The sequence below is a fragment of the Leopardus geoffroyi genome, chromosome D2, assembly GCF_018350155.1.
Source record: "Leopardus geoffroyi isolate Oge1 chromosome D2, O.geoffroyi_Oge1_pat1.0, whole genome shotgun sequence".
Classification (NCBI taxonomy): Eukaryota; Metazoa; Chordata; class Mammalia; order Carnivora; family Felidae; genus Leopardus; species Leopardus geoffroyi.
Genome location: NC_059334.1, coordinates 63,996,359 through 64,016,523, shown reverse-complemented (window position 1 = coordinate 64,016,523; position 20,165 = coordinate 63,996,359).

The window sequence follows — 20,165 nt, the reverse complement described above, 5'->3', positions numbered from 1 at the left end:
ATATTTACTAAAGACACAGGCAATAGACACTCAGGGGTTTGTATCTATCTATCTACCTTTCTATCTATCTTCCGTCCATACTTGCGAACATGCACACACACACACACACACACACACACACACACACACACATACACACCTGCCTTCAGGATCTTAAAGGTTAGAAGAGAAGTATATCAAATTATCAGTAATAGTAAAATGTGATAAATGCTATAATAGGTCATCATATGGAAGAAAGAAAAGGAACATGTTACATATTCTAGAGAGAATCAAAAAGTGGTCCCTGGAGAAAATGATGTCTGAGTTGAGAACTAGAAGATAAGTAGTTTGTGAGAAATTGTTTCAGATGCAGAGAATAGCACCTGATGGCATCAGGAAGACAGTCATCAGCCTGAAGATGAAGGCTTTCTCTTATTTGGTAGATAGAGAGGGACTGTGGTCACCTCAAGACCATCAACAAATGGAAAAATGGATACGGCAGGTTGGAAACTATTTCATCTTCCTATTAGTTATTATTACCAAAAAGCCAGAGAAGTTCACTGTAAGCATGAATATTGATATCAGCATTCTATCAAGGAAGGCAAGTGAAAATCTGTGAAATGATTGAATACCACTTGTCAACCAAGAAGTGAAAAAAAATTGAAACAAATTTTAGACAGGTACATAGGTTCTTTTATGCAGAGGAGGATTATCAGACAAAAAAGTCAAGTTACATAAAATTCAAACTCAGGGATAGGTGGAATTTATTTTTAGATACTCTGTATAATTGAACTTCCTGATTCTTTTAAGTGTCTGAGCCAGTGAATTCACTGTAGACAGCATTTGTACAGGGAGGCATAAATGTATTGGCCACCGACTATTCTTTGGTGCCCCAAGTATGTCTGTCTCAAACATATGGGTCAGGAAAAATGCTTTATTCTGAGATATCTTCCAGTCCTACTGATTTCAATGACAACATCAGAACTCTATAAAATTGTTATTCTCAGGGGTTCACAGGTACTCTTGGCCCTCATAGATAAAATAATCCAGCAACCCAATATTTCTGCCTGCCTCAAAGCTCTTCCATTATCTCTGAAGACTTTCTTTGTAAGCACAAGAATTATGGTATCATGTCAGGAATTACTTTCTCAAATTGGTTCAGAATAAGTCTATGCAATTGCCCTGGGCTCTATGTTTTGCTAGTATTGATGAAATTCCAGGAAAGCTTTTCTCTAGAATAGACTTTAAGCCACGTTTTTGTACTCATTGTATTTATTAACCTATTTGGGGCTTTAATATTTCCAGATTAAAAGATACTCTTACCCAGAGGTATCTGCTGAAGAGAAGATAGTGCCATAAAATTCTTTATAAATGTGTAGCTGATTCTGGCCTTGCATACTTGGTTTTATCACTTTAAGAAAAAGTTTTCCCTTAACTTTAAAATTTTTTTTTTCAACGTTTATTTATTTTTGGGACAGAGAGAGAGCATGAACGGGGGAGGGGCAGAGAGAGAGGGAGACACAGAATTGGAAACAAGCTCCAGGCTCTGAGCCATCGCCCAGAGCCCGACGCGGGGCTCGAACTCACGGACCGCGAGATCGTGACCTGGCTGAAGTCGGACGCTTAACCAACTGCGCCACCCAGGCGCCCCTCCCTTAACTTTATAAATGTGTAGCTGATTCTGGCCTTGCATACTTGGTTTTATCACTTTAAGAAAAAGTTTTCCCTTAACTTTATAAATGTGTAGCTGATTCTGGCCTTGCATACTTGGTTTTATCACTTTAAAAAAAAAGTTTTGCCTTAACTTAGTTTTATTAAAAAATAACTATTGTCCAAAAAAAATAGATAAGAAGAGTAGCATTGCTTTACATTTTTGCCAATTTCTTTTGTGACCTGCTTAATAGAAGACAGCTGGATTCTCATAATAACTGCTTCTGCATTCAATCTATTGTGATTACTGTTGTTTTGGCTGAAGTATATGAAGAAATTATAGCTTCACACAGATAAGTAGTTGAGGACTAGAAGACCGTATAGATCCTCCAAAACATTTGAGGGACCATAGCGTCCTCAGAGCACACTTGAAAGATGTTCATCTAACCCACAGTGGGCAGTGAGTCTTTACCGAGTTCAAAGATGAATTAAATAAACTCTGGATAGGGAGGGAGAGGAGTCAGAGATATTTAATTGTAAAATTTCATTAAAGTTAAACACGGTTTCCTCTTTATGGTGCTATTTGTGTTTTATCTGGGAGGAAACTGATGCCTCCATTTTGCCCCCTTTGTCTAACCAATTGGTGGTTTTCCTATGCTTGTGTGGGCAAAGGTGTCAGTGAACGCACAGGATCATTATTGTACAACAACACGTTCTGGGGCAGTTTCCATAATACCGTTTATAACACCATTTCCTCAGAGAATGGCATGTCTGCTCTTTATTTTTTTTTATTATTAATTATAATTATTATTGTTATTTCTATTACTTTCAGTTGGATCCTTCACCTTTTTTATTTATTTATTTTTTTAGCAATAGGAGAAATTTTATTTTATTTTATTTTATTTTATTTTATTTTATTTTATTTTATTTTTATATTCAAAAAGAATCACTTTTATATACAAAGTTAACTGCTATGATTTGTCCTTTAAGACTTGTTTATAAGGTCAATTTTCTCTTTGCCAATGGATACTTCAATTTCACCCCTTTTTTTTTTTTTTTCCAATTCGGTATTCTTCTTTTTTTTTTTTTTTTAATATATGAAATTTATTGTCAAATTGGTTTCCATACAACACCCAGTGCTCATCCCAAAAGGTGCCCTCCTCAATACCCATCACCCACCCTCCCCTCCCTCCCACCCCCCATCAACCCTCAGTTTGTTCTCAGTTTCTCACAGTCTCTTATGCTTTGGCTCTCTCCCACTCCAACCTCTTTTTTTTTTTTCCTTCGCCTCCCCCACGGGTTTCTGTTAAGTTTCTCAGGATCCACATAAGAGTGAAACCATATGGTATCTGTCTTTCTCTGTATGGCTTATTTCACTTAGCATCACACTCTCCAGTCCCATCCACGTTGCTACAAAAGGCCATATTTCATTTTTTCTCATTGCCACATAGTATTCCATTGTGTATATAAACCATAATTTCTTTATCCATTCATCAGTTGATGGACATTTAGGCTCTTTCCATAATTTGGCTATTGTTGAGAGTGCTGCTATGAACATTGGGGTACAAGTACCCCTATGCATCAGTACTCCTGTATCCCTTGGATAAATTCCTAGCAGTGCTATTGCTGGGTCATAGGGTAGGTCTATTTTTAATTTTCTGAGGAACCTCCACACTGCTTTCCAGAGCGGCTGCACCAATTTGCATTCCCACCAACAGTGCAAGTTCCCGTTTCTCCACATCCTCTCCAGCATCTATAGTCTCCTGATTTGTTCATTTTGGCCACTCTGACTGGCGTGAGGTGATATCTGAGTGTGGTTTTGATTTGTATTTCCCTGATGAGGAGCGACGTTGAGCATCTTTTCATGTGCCTGTTGGCCATCCGGATGTCTTCTTTAGAGAAGTGTCTATTCATGTTTTCTGCCCATTTCTTCACTGGGTTATTTGTTTCTCGTGTGTGGAGTTTGGTGAGCTCTTTATAGATTTTGGATACTAGCCCTTTGTCCGATATGTCATTTGCAAATATCTTTTCCCATTCCGTTGGTTGCCTTTTAGTTTTGTTGGTTGTTTCCTTTGCTGCGCAGAAGCTTTTTATCTTCATAAGGTCCCAGTAATTCACTTTTGCTTTTAATTCCCTTGCCTTTGGGGATGTGTCGAGTAAGAGATTGCTACGGCTGAGGTCAGAGAGGTCTTTTCCTGCTTTCTCCTCTAAGGTTTTGATGGTTTCCTGTCTCACATTCAGGTCCTTTATCCATTTTGAGTTTATTTTTGTGAATGGTGTGAGAAAGTGGTCTAGTTTTAACCTTCTGCATGTTGCTGTCCAGTTCTCCCAGCACCATTTATTAAAGAGACTGTCTTTTTTCCATTGGATGTTCTTTCCTGCTTTGTCAAAGATGAGTTGGCCATACGTTTGTGGGTCTAGTTCTGGGGTTTCTATTCTATTCCATTGGTCTATGTGTCTGTGTTTGTGCCAATACCATGCTGTCTTGATGATGACAGCTTTGTAGTAGAGGCTAAAGTCTGGGATTGTGATGCCTCCTGCTTTGGTCTTCTTCCTCAAAATTACTTTGGCTATTCGGGGCCTTTTGTGGTTCCATATGAATTTTAGGATTGCTTGTTCTAGTTTCGAGAAGAATGCTGGTGCAATTTTGATTGGGATTGCATTGAATGTGTAGATAGCTTTGGGTAGTATTGACATCTTGACAATATTTATTCTTCCAATCCATGAGCAGGGAATGTCTTTCCATTTCTTTAAATCTTCTTCAATTACCTTCATAAGCTTTCTATAGTTTTCAGCATACAGATCTTTTACATCTTTGGTTAGATTTATTCCTAGGTATTTTATGCTTCTTGGTGCAATTGTGAATGGGATCAGTTTCTTTATTTGTCTTTCTGTTGCTTCATTGCTAGTGTACAAGAATGCAACTGATTTCTGTACATTGATTTTGTATCCTGCGACTTTGCTGAATTCATGTATCAATTCTAGCAGACTTTTGGTGGAGTCGATCGGATTTTCCATGTATAATATCATGTCATCTGCAAAAAGCGAAAGCTTGACTTCATCTTTGCCAATTTTGATGCCTTTGATTTCCTTTTGTTGTCTGATTGCTGATGCTAGAACTTCCAGCACTATGTTAAACAACAGCGGTGAGAGTGGGCATCCCTGTCGTGTTCCTGATCTCAGGGAAAAAGCTCTCAGTTTTTCCCCATTGAGGATGATGTTAGCTGTGGGCTTTTCATAAATGGCTTTTATGATCTTTAAGTATGTTCCTCCTATCCCGACTTTCTCAAGGGTTTTTATTAAGAAAGGGTGCTGGATTTTGTCAAAGGCCTTTTCTGCATCGATTGACAGGATCATATGGTTCTTCTCTTTTTTTTTTTTTTTTGTTAATGTGATGTTTCACGTTGATTGATTTGCGAATGTTGAACCAGCCCTGCATCCCAGGAATGAATCCCACTTGATCATGGTGAATAATTATTTTTATATGCCTTTGAATTTGATTTGCTAGTATCTTATTGAGAATTTTTGCATCCATATTCATCAGGGATATTGGCCTGTAGTTCTCTTTTTTTACTGGGTCTCTGTCTGGTTTAGGAATCAAAGTAATACTGGCTTCATAGAATGAGTCTGGAAGTTTTCCTTCTGTTTCTATTTCTTGGAATAGCTTGAGACGGATAGGTATTATCTCTGCTTTAAACATCTGGTAGAACTCCCCTGGGAAGCCATCTGGTCCTGGACTCTTATTTGTTGGGAGATTTTTGATAACCGATTCAATTTCTTCGCTGGTTATGGGTCTGTTCAAGCTTTCTATTTCCTCCTGATTGAGTTTTGGAAGTGTGTGGGTGTTTAGGAATTTGTCCATTTCTTCCATATTGTCCAATTTGTTGGCATATAATTTTTCATAGTATTCCCTGATAATTGTTTGTATCTCTGAGGGATTGGTTGTAATAATTCCATTTTCATTCATGATTTTATCTATTTGGGTCATCTCCCTTTTCTTTTTGAGAAGCCTGGCTAGAGGTTTGTCAATTTTGTTTATTTTTTCAAAAAACCAACTCTTGGTTTCGTTGATCTGCTCTACATTTTTTTTAGATTCTATATTGTTTATTTCTGCTCTGATCTTTATTATTTCTCTTCTTCTGCTGGGTTTAGGCTGCCTTTGCTGTTCTGCTTCTATTTCCTTTAGGTGTGCTGTTAGATTTTGTATTTGGGATTTTTCTTGTTTCTTGAGATAGGCCTGGATTGCAATGTATTTTCCTCTCAGGACTGCCTTCGCTGCGTCCCAAAGCGTTTGGAGCATTGTATTTTCATTTTCGTTTGTTTCCATATATTTTTAAATTTCTTCTTTAATTGCCTGGTTGACCCACTCATTCGTTAGTAGGGTGTTCTTTAACCTCCATGCTTTTGGAGGTTTTCCAGACTTTTTCCTGTGGTTGATTTCAAGCTTCATAGCATTGTGGTCTGAAAGTATGCATGGTATAATTTCAATTCTTGTAAACTTATGAAGGGCTGTTTTGTGACACAGTACACGATCTATCTTGGAGAATGTTCCATGTGCATTTGAGAAGAAAGTATATTCTGTTGCTTTGGGATGCAGAGTTCTAAATATATCTGTCAAGTCCATCTGATCCAATGTATCATTCAGGGCCCTTGTTTCTTTATTGACCATGTGTCTAGATGATCTATCCATTTCTGTAAGTGGGGTGTTAAAGTCCCCTGCAATTACCACATTCTTATCAATAAGGTTGCTTATGTTTATGAGTAATTGTTTTATATATTTGGAGGCTCCGGTATTCGGCGCATAGACAATTATAATTGTTAGCTCTTCCTGATGGATAGACCCTGTAATTATTATATAATGCCCTTCTTCATCTCTTGTTACAGCCTTTAATTTAAAGTCTAGTTTGTCTGATATAAGTATGGCTACTCCAGCTTTCTTTTGGCTTCCAGTAGCATGATAAATAGTTCTCCATCCCCTCACTCTCAATCTAAAGGTGTCCTCAGGTCTAAAATGAGTCTCTTGTAGACAGCAAATAGATGGGTCTTGTTTTTTTATCCATTCTGATACCCTATGTCTTTTGGTTGGCGCATTTAATCCATTTACATTCAGTGTTATTATAGAAAGATATGGGTTTAGAGTCATTGTGATGTCTGTATGTTTTATGCTTATAGTGATGTCTCTGGTACTTTGCCTCACAGGATCCCCCTTAGGATCTCTTGTAGGGCTGGTTTAGTGGTGACAAATTCCTTCAGTTTTTGTTTGTTTGGGAAGACCTTTATCTCTCCTTCTATTCTAAATGACAGACTTGCTGGATAAAGGATTCTTGGCTGCATTTTTTTTCTGTTTAGCACGCTGAAGACATCGTGCCAATTCTTTCTGGCCTGCCAAGTTTCAAGAGATCAGTCACGAGTCTTATAGGTCTCTCTTTATATGTGAGGGCACGTTTATCCCTTGCTGCTTTCAGAATTTTCTTTATCCTTGTATTTTGCCAGTTTCACTATGATATGTCGTGCAGATCGATTCAAGTTACGTCTGAAGGGAGTTCTCTGTGCCTCTTGGATTTCTTTTTTTTTTTTTAATTTTTTTTTCAACGTTTATTTATTTTTGGGACAGAGAGAGACAGAGCATGAACGGGGGAGGGGCAGAGAGAGAGGGAGACACAGAATCGGAAACAGGATCCAGGCTCTGAGCTGTCAGCACAGAGCCCGACTCTGGGCTCGAACTCACGGACCGCAAGATCATGACCTGAGCCGAAGTCGGACGCTCAACCAAATGAGCCACCCAGGCGCCCCAACATTTTTCTAAGTTTAGGGCGTATAACATGTTGATTTGATATATTCATATATTTCAATATGATTACCACCATGGTGTTAGCTAACACCTCTATCATTTCACATAATTATTACTACATTTTTGTGGTGAGAGGAATTAGCATCTGTGAATAAGCTTGAAATTTATAATACAATATCGTTGACTATTATCACTTTGCTGTGTATTAAATCTGCAAAACTTATTTATCTACCAGTTGCACGTTTGTAACCTTAAGTATCTTCCCGGTTCCCCCGCCTCCTAGCCTCTGGTAACTACCATTCTCCTCTTTGTTTCAATGAATTCAGCTTTTTTAAACTCCATGTAAGTGGTATCACTAATATTTGTCTTTCTCTGTAGGACTTATATCACTTAGCATAATGCCTTCAAGTTATATTCGTGTTGTCACAAATAGCAAGATTTCCTTTTTTTCTTATGGCTGAATAAAATTTCATAATATATGTAAATATATACACATACACCCCATATTTTTATCCATTTATTTGTTGATAGGCACTCAGGTTGTTTATGTACATCTTGGCTATTGTGAATAATGCTGCAAGAAACATGAGAATGCAGTTATCTTTTTGATATCCTGTTTTCATTTCCTTTGGGTATACACCCAGAAGTGGGATTGCTGGATCCTACTGTAGTTGAATTTTTAATTTGATGTGGAACCTCCATACTGTTTTCCATGGTGGCTGAACAAATCTACATCCCTACCAACAGTGCATAAGGGTTCCCTTTTGTCTACATTCCCACCAATATTAGCTCTCATCTTCTTAAAGGTAACCATTCTAACAGCTATGAGGTTATATCTCATTGTAGTTTTGATCTGCATTTTACCAATGATTAGTGATGTTAAGCATCTTTCAATGTATCTGTTGGTCATTTGTATCTGTCTTCTTTGGGAAAAATGACTATTCAGTTCCTCTTCTCATTTTTTAAAATGATTATTTTTATATGAATTATAGGAGTTCTTTTTATATTTTGGATATTAACCCCTAATTGGATATATGGTTTGCAAATATTTTCTTCCATTCTTTAGGTTGCCTTTTTATTTTCGTGTTTCTTTTGCTGCTCAGAAGCTTTTTAGTTTGATGTAATAGCATTTGTTGATCTTTGCTTTTGTTGCTTGTGCTTTTGGTATCATATCCATAAAATCATTGCCAAGACCAAAGTCAGGCAGCTTCTGTATGTTTTCCTCTAGTATTTTATTTTTTTATTTTTTTTAATTTACATCCTAATTAGTTAGTATATAGTGAAACAATGATTTCAGGAGTAGGTTCCTTAATGCCTCTTACCCATTTAGCCCACCCCCCTCCCACAACCCCTCCAGTAACCCTCAGTTTGTTCTCCCTATTTATGAGTCTCTTCTGTTTTGTCCCCATCCCTGTTTTTATATTATTTTTATTTCCCTTCCCTATGTTCATCTGTTTTGTCTCTTAAAGTCTTCATATGAGTGAAGTCATATGATTTTTGTCTTTGTCTGAGTGACTAATTTCACTTAGCATGATACCCTCCAGTTCCATCCACATAGTTGCAAATGGCAAGATTTCATTCTTTTTGATTGCTGAGTAATACTCCATTACACACACACACACACACACACACACACCACACCTTCTTTATCCATTCATCTATCAATGGACATTTGGGCTCTTTCCACACTTTGGCTATTGTTGATAATACTGATATAAACATGGGGGTGCATGTGTCCCTTTGAAACAGCACACCTGTATCCCATGGATAAATGCCTAGTAGTGCAATTGCTGGGTCATAGGATAGTTCTATTTTTAGTTTTTTGAGGAACCTCCATACTGTTTTCCAGAGTGGCTGCACCAGCTTGCATTGCCACCAACAATGAAAAAGAGATCCTCTTTCTCTGCATCCTCACCAAGGTCTGTTGTTGCCTGAGTTGTTAATGTTAGCCATTCTTACAGGTGTAAGGTGGTATCTCATTGTGGTTTCGATTTGTATTTCCCTAATGATGAGTGATGTGGAGCATTTTTTCATGTGTCGGTTGGCCATCTGGATGTCTTCTTTGGAGAAGTGTCTATTCATGTCTTTTGCCCATTTCTTCACTGGATTATTTGTTTTTTGGGTGTTGAGTTTGATAAGTTCTTTGTAGATTTTGGATACTAACCCTTTATCTGATATGTCATTTGCAAATATCTTCTACCATTCTGTCGGTTGCCTTTTAGTTTTGCTGATTGTTTCCTTCACTGTGCAGAAGCTTTTTATTTTGATGAGGTCCCAGTAGTTCATTTTTGCTTTTCTTTCCCTTGCTTCCAGAGATGTGTTGAGTAAGAAGTTGCTGCGGACAAGATCGAAGAGGTTTTTGTCTGCTTTCTCCTTGAGGATTTTGATGGCTTCCTGTCTTACATTGAGGTCTTTCATCCATTTTGAGTTTATTTTTATGTATGGTGTAAGAAAGTGGTCCAGGTTCATTCTTCAGCATGTCGCTGTCCAGTTTTCCCAGCACCACTTGCTGAAGAGACTGTCTTTATTCCATTGGATATTCTTTCCTGCTTTGTCAAAGATTAATTGGCCATACATTTGTGGGTCCATTTATGGGTTCTCTATTCTGTTCCATTGATCTGAGTGTCTGTTCTTGTGCCATCTTCTAATAATTTTATGGTATCAGGTCTTAGGTCTACGATTTTAATACATTTTGAGTTAACTTCCATAAGTTTTAGGAGATAGGGATTCAATTTGATTTTTCTGCATGTGGTTATCCCAATTTTCCCAACACCTTTTGTGAAGAATTTAGTATATTAGTATATATTTTTTCATTACTTGTTGACATGCATGGAATAGGGATGGTCTGTACTTTCCTCTACCTTCTGTTGCTACACCAAGTCAGAAGTTAGCTTGGTAGAAATAAGCATAGTATTCAATAAATATTGGTTAAATTGGAAGGTTAAAGGGTTTTGAGGATGAATTGCTCTACCCAAATGTTCTTCCATGCCTAGTTTTTTTTATTGCTTGTTTTGATTCATTTTTATTTATTTTCTGAAAGAGATAGAGAGCTAGTGGATAAGAGGCATAAGGGGAGGGAAACAGAATCCCAAGCAGGTTTCACACTGTCAGCACAGAACCTGATGTGGGGCTCAAACTCATGAGCCATGAGATCATGATCTGAGCTGAAATCAGGAGTTGAACACTTAACCGACTGAGCCACCCAGGTGCCCCATTCTTCTAAGCCTAGTTTAAGCTTCGACTTTTGTCTGGAATCTTCTTGTTATCTCAGAATGAGTCTGAATAATGTGGTATCCAATCCTGCAGCAGGGGTGAACACTTCAGACTCTGGTTCTTCTCCTTGCCAGTCTCAAGTGCTGTGATAATTGTTCTCTTTATTTCCAGCAGCTTCAGGTTTGCTGATATAAAATAAATATCATAGTAATTCCCTAAGGATGTTGGGAGCCAGAAATTTAATATTTTGAAAATATTTGAAGGAGTTTAAGATAGAAGCAGAAAATAATATTAATAATGAAATCGAAAAGAGATGAAACATTTCTAAATAACACAGCTCCTTTGATCATGTTAGATCAAACCCACTTCATTTGAAAATATATTTACTCCTTGTTTTCATAGCACTTAATGGCACAAGTGCTACTTTCTTTATATAAAAGTAAAATGTTAAAGCAATTTCACTGCATTTGAGGAGACCAAAGGGCACTGATCAGTGCTACCAACTTGACTACAGGTAAAACAATATGATTTGGGATGTGGGGCTCCAAAATACACCTGAAGAATTTCTTGGGTAAATATATAAAAAGATGTTAGTCTAAGGTCAGACTTATTTTTTAGCTTGTTAACTTGCTTATTTGTTAAATATCCATTTATTGTTTTAAATTCACTGTTTCACTTAAAATCCTTGAATATATATATATTATATATATATAATATATATAATCCTTGAATATATATATATATGTATATATATATATATATACACATATTAAGTGTCTCATTTATTGAATATTTGGACTATTCCAATAATGATGTTCTCACTACCCACTATTATGGATTGAAGTTATAGCCTTTTCAGCTTCTTCAGCCACATAAAATCCTTCCAATGCATTTATTTGCCTCCAGTAATAACATTCAGCTACTCCCACAGCATTACTGTCTTTGAAGGCAGAGGCATTGACAAATGTTTGGGTACATAAAATCTGGTTAAAAAAATATAAGGAGGGGAGCCTGGGTGGCTCCATCGGTTGGGCATCCAACTTCAGCCCAGGTCATGATCTCATGGTTCGTGGGTTCAAGCCCCATGTCGGGCTCTGTGCTGACAGCTCAGAGCCTGGAGTCTGCTTTGAATTCTGTGTCTCCCTCTCTCTCTCTGACCCTTCCCTATTCACACTCTGTCTCTCTCTGTCTCTCAAAAATAAATAAACATTGAAAAAAAAATTTAAGTATATAAGGAAATATCTGTCCACCCACAATGCCCAAAAATGCTTAGAATATAGGTAAATACAAGTTTGGTTAGGAATAATGTTCCAGATTTTCTAGGAATCTTGACATAAAATATGGAATTAGCCTACTTAATCAACCATCAACTATTCGCTGGGTTCCTATTCTAGGTATGGTACTATATTTAAAGTTGTGGAAATTATAAGAAGTCATAAGACTCTGTCCTAGAGGGACCTACAATAAAGTAGAAGGAGAAAGAATGTACGTGTTTTAAAAGCTAAGAAAACAAGGCCAAATAAAAACCTAGAGTTACAAGGCTACATTGTTTAAAGTAGAAATTAGAAAAGATGATATATTCCTTCCAAATCTTATCTCAATGATTAAAAATGAACAAGTTCAATAGAAGATGCTTATTTTAGAGCTTTTAATTTTTACTTATATTGTGTTTCCTTGGACATTCATCTTCTCTATTTGCACAAATTGAATAGATTCAATTACTACCTGTATGCTAACAATTAATAAATATATATATTAACGTATATTTCAGTCTTAATGCTAGTCTCATCTCTTATCCATTTACGAAGTGCCAGCACCCCAGTGGAAGTACTTGGTGAATAAATTATTTTATAAATAAATCCATCAACTGTCACTTCCTTCACAATTTTGACCAAAAAGGAAAAACTAGCTGATGATTCAGGAGAAGGTATGATATTTTGAAGAAGTACCATAGAAGATCAAGAACTAAACAAAAGAAGGGGACAGATCCATGTTCAACGTTTGGGAAAAACAGATTCATGGAAAAGGTTAATAGTACGCTATAGCAGATACCATTAAAGGAAAGGATTCTATGGAATCATTCAGCAGTATTTACTGAGCGACTTTCATGTGCCATTGTACTAGGTGTGGAGACAATTTCTGAAGAATGAACCGTCCTAAAAATGACGTTCTGATGAAAAACTGATCATGAGAAAGCTGATTTCTCAGACATCTTCCAACCCTAAGATTATGTCCTTGAATAAGAAGTCCCAAGTAAATGGAGGAACCGCTGTAGATCTCCAAGAACTAGGAATTTCACAACCCATCCTCCCTCAATAACCTTTGACCTATATCAGAACAATGTCTCAAACAAAACATCAGTGTTAGACATGGTATCACTAAATTCGAGATAAAAGTTATCTTACTGTAAGATTATTCACAATCAATTCTTTCTTATCTGCATGTAGCTTCTCTGGAACAAGATATTATTGCTATCATTTTAACAATATTTTTATCATTTTACATCATATTTTGAATAAAATGAATGTTTATTGAGTAAAATTTGGAAAGTATAAAGAATGTAAACAATAAAAAGAAAAAAAAGGTATAAAGCATGTATATTGAAAGGGTACCAGTAATTTTACTATCTTACTACAAGCAGAATTATGTATTTTATTCATGATATAAAAGGGTGATGTTGCATGTATGTCATTTATTTTTGTGTAACATTATGATTTGTGTATTGTTTCATAATTTTTAGAAGTATAACTAAATATTATAAACACTTTTCTACTACTCTATTAGGATTATTTACATAATTATATCACATAGATATTAACTTATTGATTTAAGATATAATATGACTTATTGACTGGTTATTCTACTGTTGAACATTTAGGCTGTCTCATTTTCATAATCGAGAATAATGCTTAGGTAATATCTTAAGCCTTTGGATATATCTCTGATGACGTCTTACGATTAATTTCTAGATGGAGTATTATAGGGTTAAAGGGTATGAATACTTCTGAGGATTTTGACATATCTTAGCAAATTGCTCTGGAAAAGGATAGTTCTACAATCCTTTCCACCCTTTTTAAGATTACTTCCTTCTTCATACCCCAAAAACGACCTTTTCAAACGTATAGGTAAAATGTTATTTCAGAATTTGCATTTGTCTAATTAACCTATAAGGCCGACTACATTTAAGTATTGGCTATCCTATGAAGGTTTTGGTTTGTGAATTGTCTGTGATGTTCTTTGCTAATTTCTTAAAAATCTTAGGCAGAGATGTGGTTGGCAGGGGAGAGAGGCAGAGGGAAAAGGGTAGCGGGAGAGAGGGAATGTTAAGCAGGTTCCATGCTCAATGTGGAGCTGGAGGCAGGACTTGATCCCACCCCCCTGGGATCATGACCTGAGCTGAAAGCAAGAGTCAGTCACTCAACTGACTGAGTCACCCAGGCACCCCACCATCTATGCTCATTTTAAATCAGAGAACATTTCTCTTGCTTATTTATAATAGATATTGGAGGTTAAAGATATTAACCCTTTGCCTATTATGTAGACTTGAATTTTCCTTTGTTGGCATTTACTTTTCAATTTTATTCATAGAAATTTTAGATCTACTGACTTGTCATTTTATGAAGTATGGTGAAGATAACAATATTTATTAATATTTACTATATGTGGGAAATGTACGAGTTTACTATATGCTTTATCTCTTTCCCTCTTAAGTACATGAAATAAGTATTAGTAATTCAGAAACTAAGGTTTATAAGGATTAAATAATCCAAATGTCCAGTGGGTAAGAGGCAGATGTGACATGCTGAAGAAGATGTGTCTGAAGCCAGAACCCTTATTCTTGGACTCTCCCTTCCAACATCTCCCCTTATACATTATTGCAAAGGCTTTCCCCACCCAGATATCAGATAAACACTGATCTATACTTTCTTTTCATTGTTTGATAGCTTTATTTTTAACTTTTAAAAATAAACCCAGAATATGTTGTGAGTTAGAGATCTCCCTATGATAATGTGTTTATAACTTGATAATCAACAGTCTTCTAAATAGTTATTACTTAGTTCTCCATTGATATGAAATGATTTGCCATCTTTTATTAGCAGATCAGATACCCTCCTTTTAGGATCCGCCGCCTGGATACAGGTCTATGTTCTGGGAAAATAGATTTTATTCAAAACGTGAACTAACAACTATCATGACAATGAAATCTATTTGTGTGTTAAAGTCCAAATCCAAAGAGAAATCAGTCAGACACAGTCTGTTCTTTCAGAGTGTGACGCCAATAACCGAGGATTGACTCTGTTGTTTTGGACTCTGTAAGGATGAGTATGAGCCCAGCTTTCATTCACTGAGCAGTTATTAGGTGCCTGGCATGGCAGTGAGCATAATGTATGTTCTGCATAGTTATATTCCTGAGTTCTAAAAAAACTGACACCCAACTTAACACACTGATGGGGATATGGGGATTAGGGGAGCATGTGTTAGAGAGCCTCTGATCTAGGAAGATGAGGTAAATGGAGACAGAGGAGGCTTTTCCACATTAACTGAATTCTCTCCAGGACAATTCTCGCATGCCTAGAGAAATCATTGATTTCTTTTTAAAAAATGTTTCAATGTTTGTTTATTTATTTTGAGAGAGAGGAGAGCACGAGCAGGAGAGGGGCAAAGAGAGAGAGAGAGAGAGAGAGAGAGAGAGAGAGAGAGAGGGAGAGGGAGAGAGAAAGAGAGAGAATTCCCAAGCAGGCTCTGAACTGTTAGCACAAAGCTCAATGCAGGGCTCAATCCCACAAACTGAGATCATGATATGAGCTGAGATCAAGAGTCAGATGCTTAGCTGACTGAGTCACCCAGGCGCTCCAGAAATCATTTATTTCTAAGGCAAGATCAAATTTAACTGCTGTAACCAGAAGAGGCTGAGTCAAGCCAGGCTCATCAAATGGAAGGCCAGAGTGTAAAGGATGGGGCTCTGAGCCAGCCTAACCCATACCCTGACCCCTGTAAACAGCTCTTTTGCAGTCCCCTCACTTCCAGGCCCTTCTTCAGGGATTGCTAACATAGAATGTGTTTATTCCTTTTTAACAAATTACTGATTACTCCAAAAAAGAGGTAGATTTCAGAGGGAAAGCATGTTAATCTCAAAGGATGAAGAATGTTCATTGGATGTTCATCAAAGGATGAAGAATATGTTTCATTGACCGTGGTCTAGAGACATGCCTAGCTGGACAACCGTTTAACTTGAAAGTGTTCTTTTATTCAATGGCTAAAATATTTCACGGATAAAACTGAAAGCTTATGGATGCAGATAAAACACGTTTAAGAGATTTAAATCGTCATCCTAATAATAGAGGCAATCATTGAGGAGACAGACAGAAGAGAGAGATGGATCTAGAGAAGGGCAGTCCTTTTTATAAGTGTAGGGCAAGTAAAGGTGATAAAAGAGAGCTGCAAATGAGGTGACATTTATATAGCTAAGGGTCACAATATGGAACTGGTCAAGCGGAGTCAGGAGAGCAAAAAGAAGGCTTGGTGCCTGTTGAATGGACACCACTGCCTTAGCTAATTCCTCCTCACTCTTGTGTCTCAGCTTACTCGACATGTTTCTGGAAAGCTTGAGTTATGAGTTATTTGTACCTTCAACATGTTTCTGGACAGTTTGAGTTATGAGTTATTTGTCCCTTCACTGATCTCTTATGGAAGCGTGACTGCTTACTTCTAGAAATTGCCATAAGAATGTAGCATTTTAGGGGGTAACTCTTGCAGCCCATGGATCCTCAGTTCAAATCTTACCATCGTCATTTACTAACTGCGACTTTGGCTCAAATACAATTGTTGTTTCTCAATTTCCTCATCTATACAATGAAGATAGTAGTACTATAGTTCTAGTTCATCATGAAGACTAGATGAATTAGCATCATTAACACACATTAACACTTGGGAAAGGGTATGATAATTAATCATTGCTCAATAAATGTTGGCCACTATTGTGGCCATTCTTATAGCTCCTTTTCTTGTTTATATTCTGCACTAGATAGTAAATTCATGAAAGCCTGGTTTAAATGTTCATTACTGAAGATCTTCTGAAACCTTAACATGCATAAAAACCCCTTGAGAATTTGTAAATGCAGATTCTATTTTAGTAGAAGTTGGTTGGAATCCAAGTTTCTGTATTTCTAATATTTCTAATAAGCTTTCAGGCAATGAGCTATCCATCTACTTTGATTAAGAGCAGTGAAAAACAAAACCACTTGGGAGAAAATAATCCAGTTCCTGAATGATTTGGTCAGCACCACAACCCACTACTCCTTTTTGCTTTGGTTCCCTGGAATAACTGTATCTCTGTGAAGATGGTTGGATTGCCCATGTTACTTTCTCTCTCCACATCAGACATGGGCTCCGTATATAGGTAAAGTTAGTGTCACTAGCAGAATAGAATCTTAAATCAGTTTCTCTGTGCAGTGGGTTTCCTAGGCTCCTGTTTCAGCAAGTACTTCAGGCAATCAGGTTACCAGAGACCTTGGGGGAGAGTGAGTTCGTTCTATGAGGTGAAGCCAGCTTGTTTTTTTTTTTTTTCTCATTTTCTTCTGGTCCAGCAAATATATGGAGATCTGAGCAGTAGCTGAGAAGCTAGTTCTCTACCAGGAAAGTGGGATCCCTGATGGCCATAGGTGAGGTCCTTTATGGCCTTTATGGTCCTTTACATCTGTCTAGAGTCCATGTTTCTAGAGGCTCCTATTTGATGGCCTAGATTTCCATCTATTGGTGTCTGCTTTGTGGGAGTAGGCAATACTGATTCTGCAACAGTAGTGATACAAACAGGTATTCACAGTACCTTGCACAAATAGATAATAGTAGTACCTTGCATAAATAAATAGTACTTAAAGGTGTCTGATTGATTGCAATGATACTGTACTATATAAGAACAGGAGTGAGTATGGCTGTGTTTGCAAAAGTCCTTCGGGAATGTTTCCTTGATTGCTAGAATCCTTAGCATCTTCTTTCCCTCAGCTCATACTACAAAAATAATCCAAGTAATTAAAATTTGGCATTTGATTACCTTTTGCTTCCCTCATTGCTTCTTCATACTGTTGTTTGCATTCTATTGAAATCTTGTTTCCATGGCTGGACTATATTTTCTTTGAGTGAATAAGAGAGCCTTTGCCTGTATCACCCATCTATCCAAGTGTTCAACAAAGTGCTGGACACCCAAGGCCTGCAGTGAAGAGCTGCTCAATCTTTGAAAGTAGTTACTATCTTCCTTCTGGAAATTAACAGCAACTAGTTGATAAAGCAACTGAGACTGGAATCTTCAAACCTTTTCTCTCTTTAAATGAAAAGAAAGGCCTTCTAGAGTGTGAGATATAAATATTGAATTAGACCAACCTCAAAGGGAGCTTTTCTGCTTAGGAAAGCCCAGCTACCTCAGGCTTCTTTCTCCAGAAATTTAGGACTCTTTCTTAACATACAAGACATATATAACATGAGTGATGAAAAAGGAGTTCTGTGGCTTGGACAATGCCATCTGATAATTTGGTAAAACATACTGAATACATTGTATGTTACTTTTGTGTGTGTGTGTGTGTGTGTGTGTGTGTGTGTGTGTAAGAGAAGAGAGAGAGAGAGGGAAAGAGAGAAAGGAGTGAAATACAGTGGAAGAGACGAACAGAAAGTAACAGGAGTGGAAACTATTAACTATATAAACTATATAACATGTATGGAAACTATTATTACATACATATAGGACATAAATATACATTACATATATTTAATATATATTACATGTGTATATATAATATATGTATATCACTTTTTTTTCCCTAGTCCAAAGGGACCATATGTAAAAGTAGTAATATGACTAATAGGTTTATTGGTAAGAAGATTAGCCTGTACTTAGAGCAGGAATACCAAGTGAGTAAAACAAAGGAAACAATATGATAATTAATACTTTCAAACATCAAAATTGTCCTGGGGAAGTTTAGGTCTATATTGTCCTTATTTCAGTTTATTTTATGGTTTAATTTTATTTTTGTTTTGAGTTACAGATGGCCGCATACCCCTCTCTGTTATTGGGAGCCTGAAGATCTAAACAGAGTCCTAAGAAGGTGAGGAATTATAAATTAGCAGATGAGAGATGAAAGTGGGATAAATATTTGTTTGGAGTTTTCAGGTTGGATCCCAATTTCTGAACTAATACTATCACGTGTGATATGGGACAAATCAGTTCACATTTCAAAGCATTATTATTTTTTTCATCAGAGGTTAAATGACAATAGCAATAATGACCTTCTATTTGCAGCAAAGTTTTGAGAAAAAAAAACAGATTAAAGGTTGTCAAAAAAAATGATTTGAAAAGGAGAAGGTTCTGCACAAACAAAAGCTCTTGGTCATTGATGGCATGTGAGAGACAAAGGAAAGAGGATGTGAAAAGAACTTTGAAGTTTCCCACTTCAATCACTGGAGGAGGACAATATCATGACAGTAAACAAAATAGGGGGTTCGCTCCAGACAATTTAGAGAACTGTAATAGGCATCAGGTAATAGGTTCTACCCAAGTAATATTCTGAGCTCTCTACACAACACAATTCTTATAGATTTCTTTTCCTAGAAAATAGCCAATGCTTACATACCATCTCTACTACATTATAAAGCCTTTTGATGGCAAAGATTGTCTTATATGTTTGTTTATTTGTTTCTTTGTTTTGTACTTTTTTAGGGACAAGTTCTCAAAATGAGCAAGATTTGTTGGGTTTGAGTAGTTTTTCTTCATCTCAGATGCTAGCCTATTTTGAACTTTCTTTCTTCTTGATTCACTGTCTTGACATAGTTCTTGGGCATCTGGTGTAGCCAAGAAGACAGCTGTAGTCTCCTTTCCTAAAGGAGATCCTGTCTGTAAAACATTTACATAGTGCAGACTATATAGTAAGGGATGTAAGTACTAAACATTATTACTCTTTTTAGAAAGAAGTGCTAAAATTATAGGACTATGAATTTTCCTCTGAATAAGTGTTTGGCTGCTTATTGTTTGGCTGCATTTTGAATCACATAATTTTTAATTTTTAGTCATCAGAGATTATATGAACCACCATGCTCACTTTTTAAAAGAAAAAAAAACATAAAATGGAAATGGATTAACCAATATCACACAATATCACCGTGTGTGTGTGTGTGTGTGTGTGTGTGTGTGTGTGTGTGTGTGTGTATGTATATACTTGGTGCAAATCAACCAGGAAAAAATAAATACATCTTCTTTAAATTGTCCTATGACTATATTTTGCAGGATCTTATGTGTAAATGTCTGAAATTATAACCAACTTTACTATTGCTATTTTTAAGGAAGCTCTTCTTTAACCAAATAAAAATGAAAAATCATGTAAATGAAAAAGCAAATAAAAATGGAAAATCTCACTTCCATGATGTCCAAATGGGTATTAATTTTATAGATTATCCTAACAAAAGCCAAGATGTTTTTGATTACCTGGATAATTATTGAATTTTCAAAACTATTTTGGAAGTGCCAGATCTAAGCCTTCCTATGTTA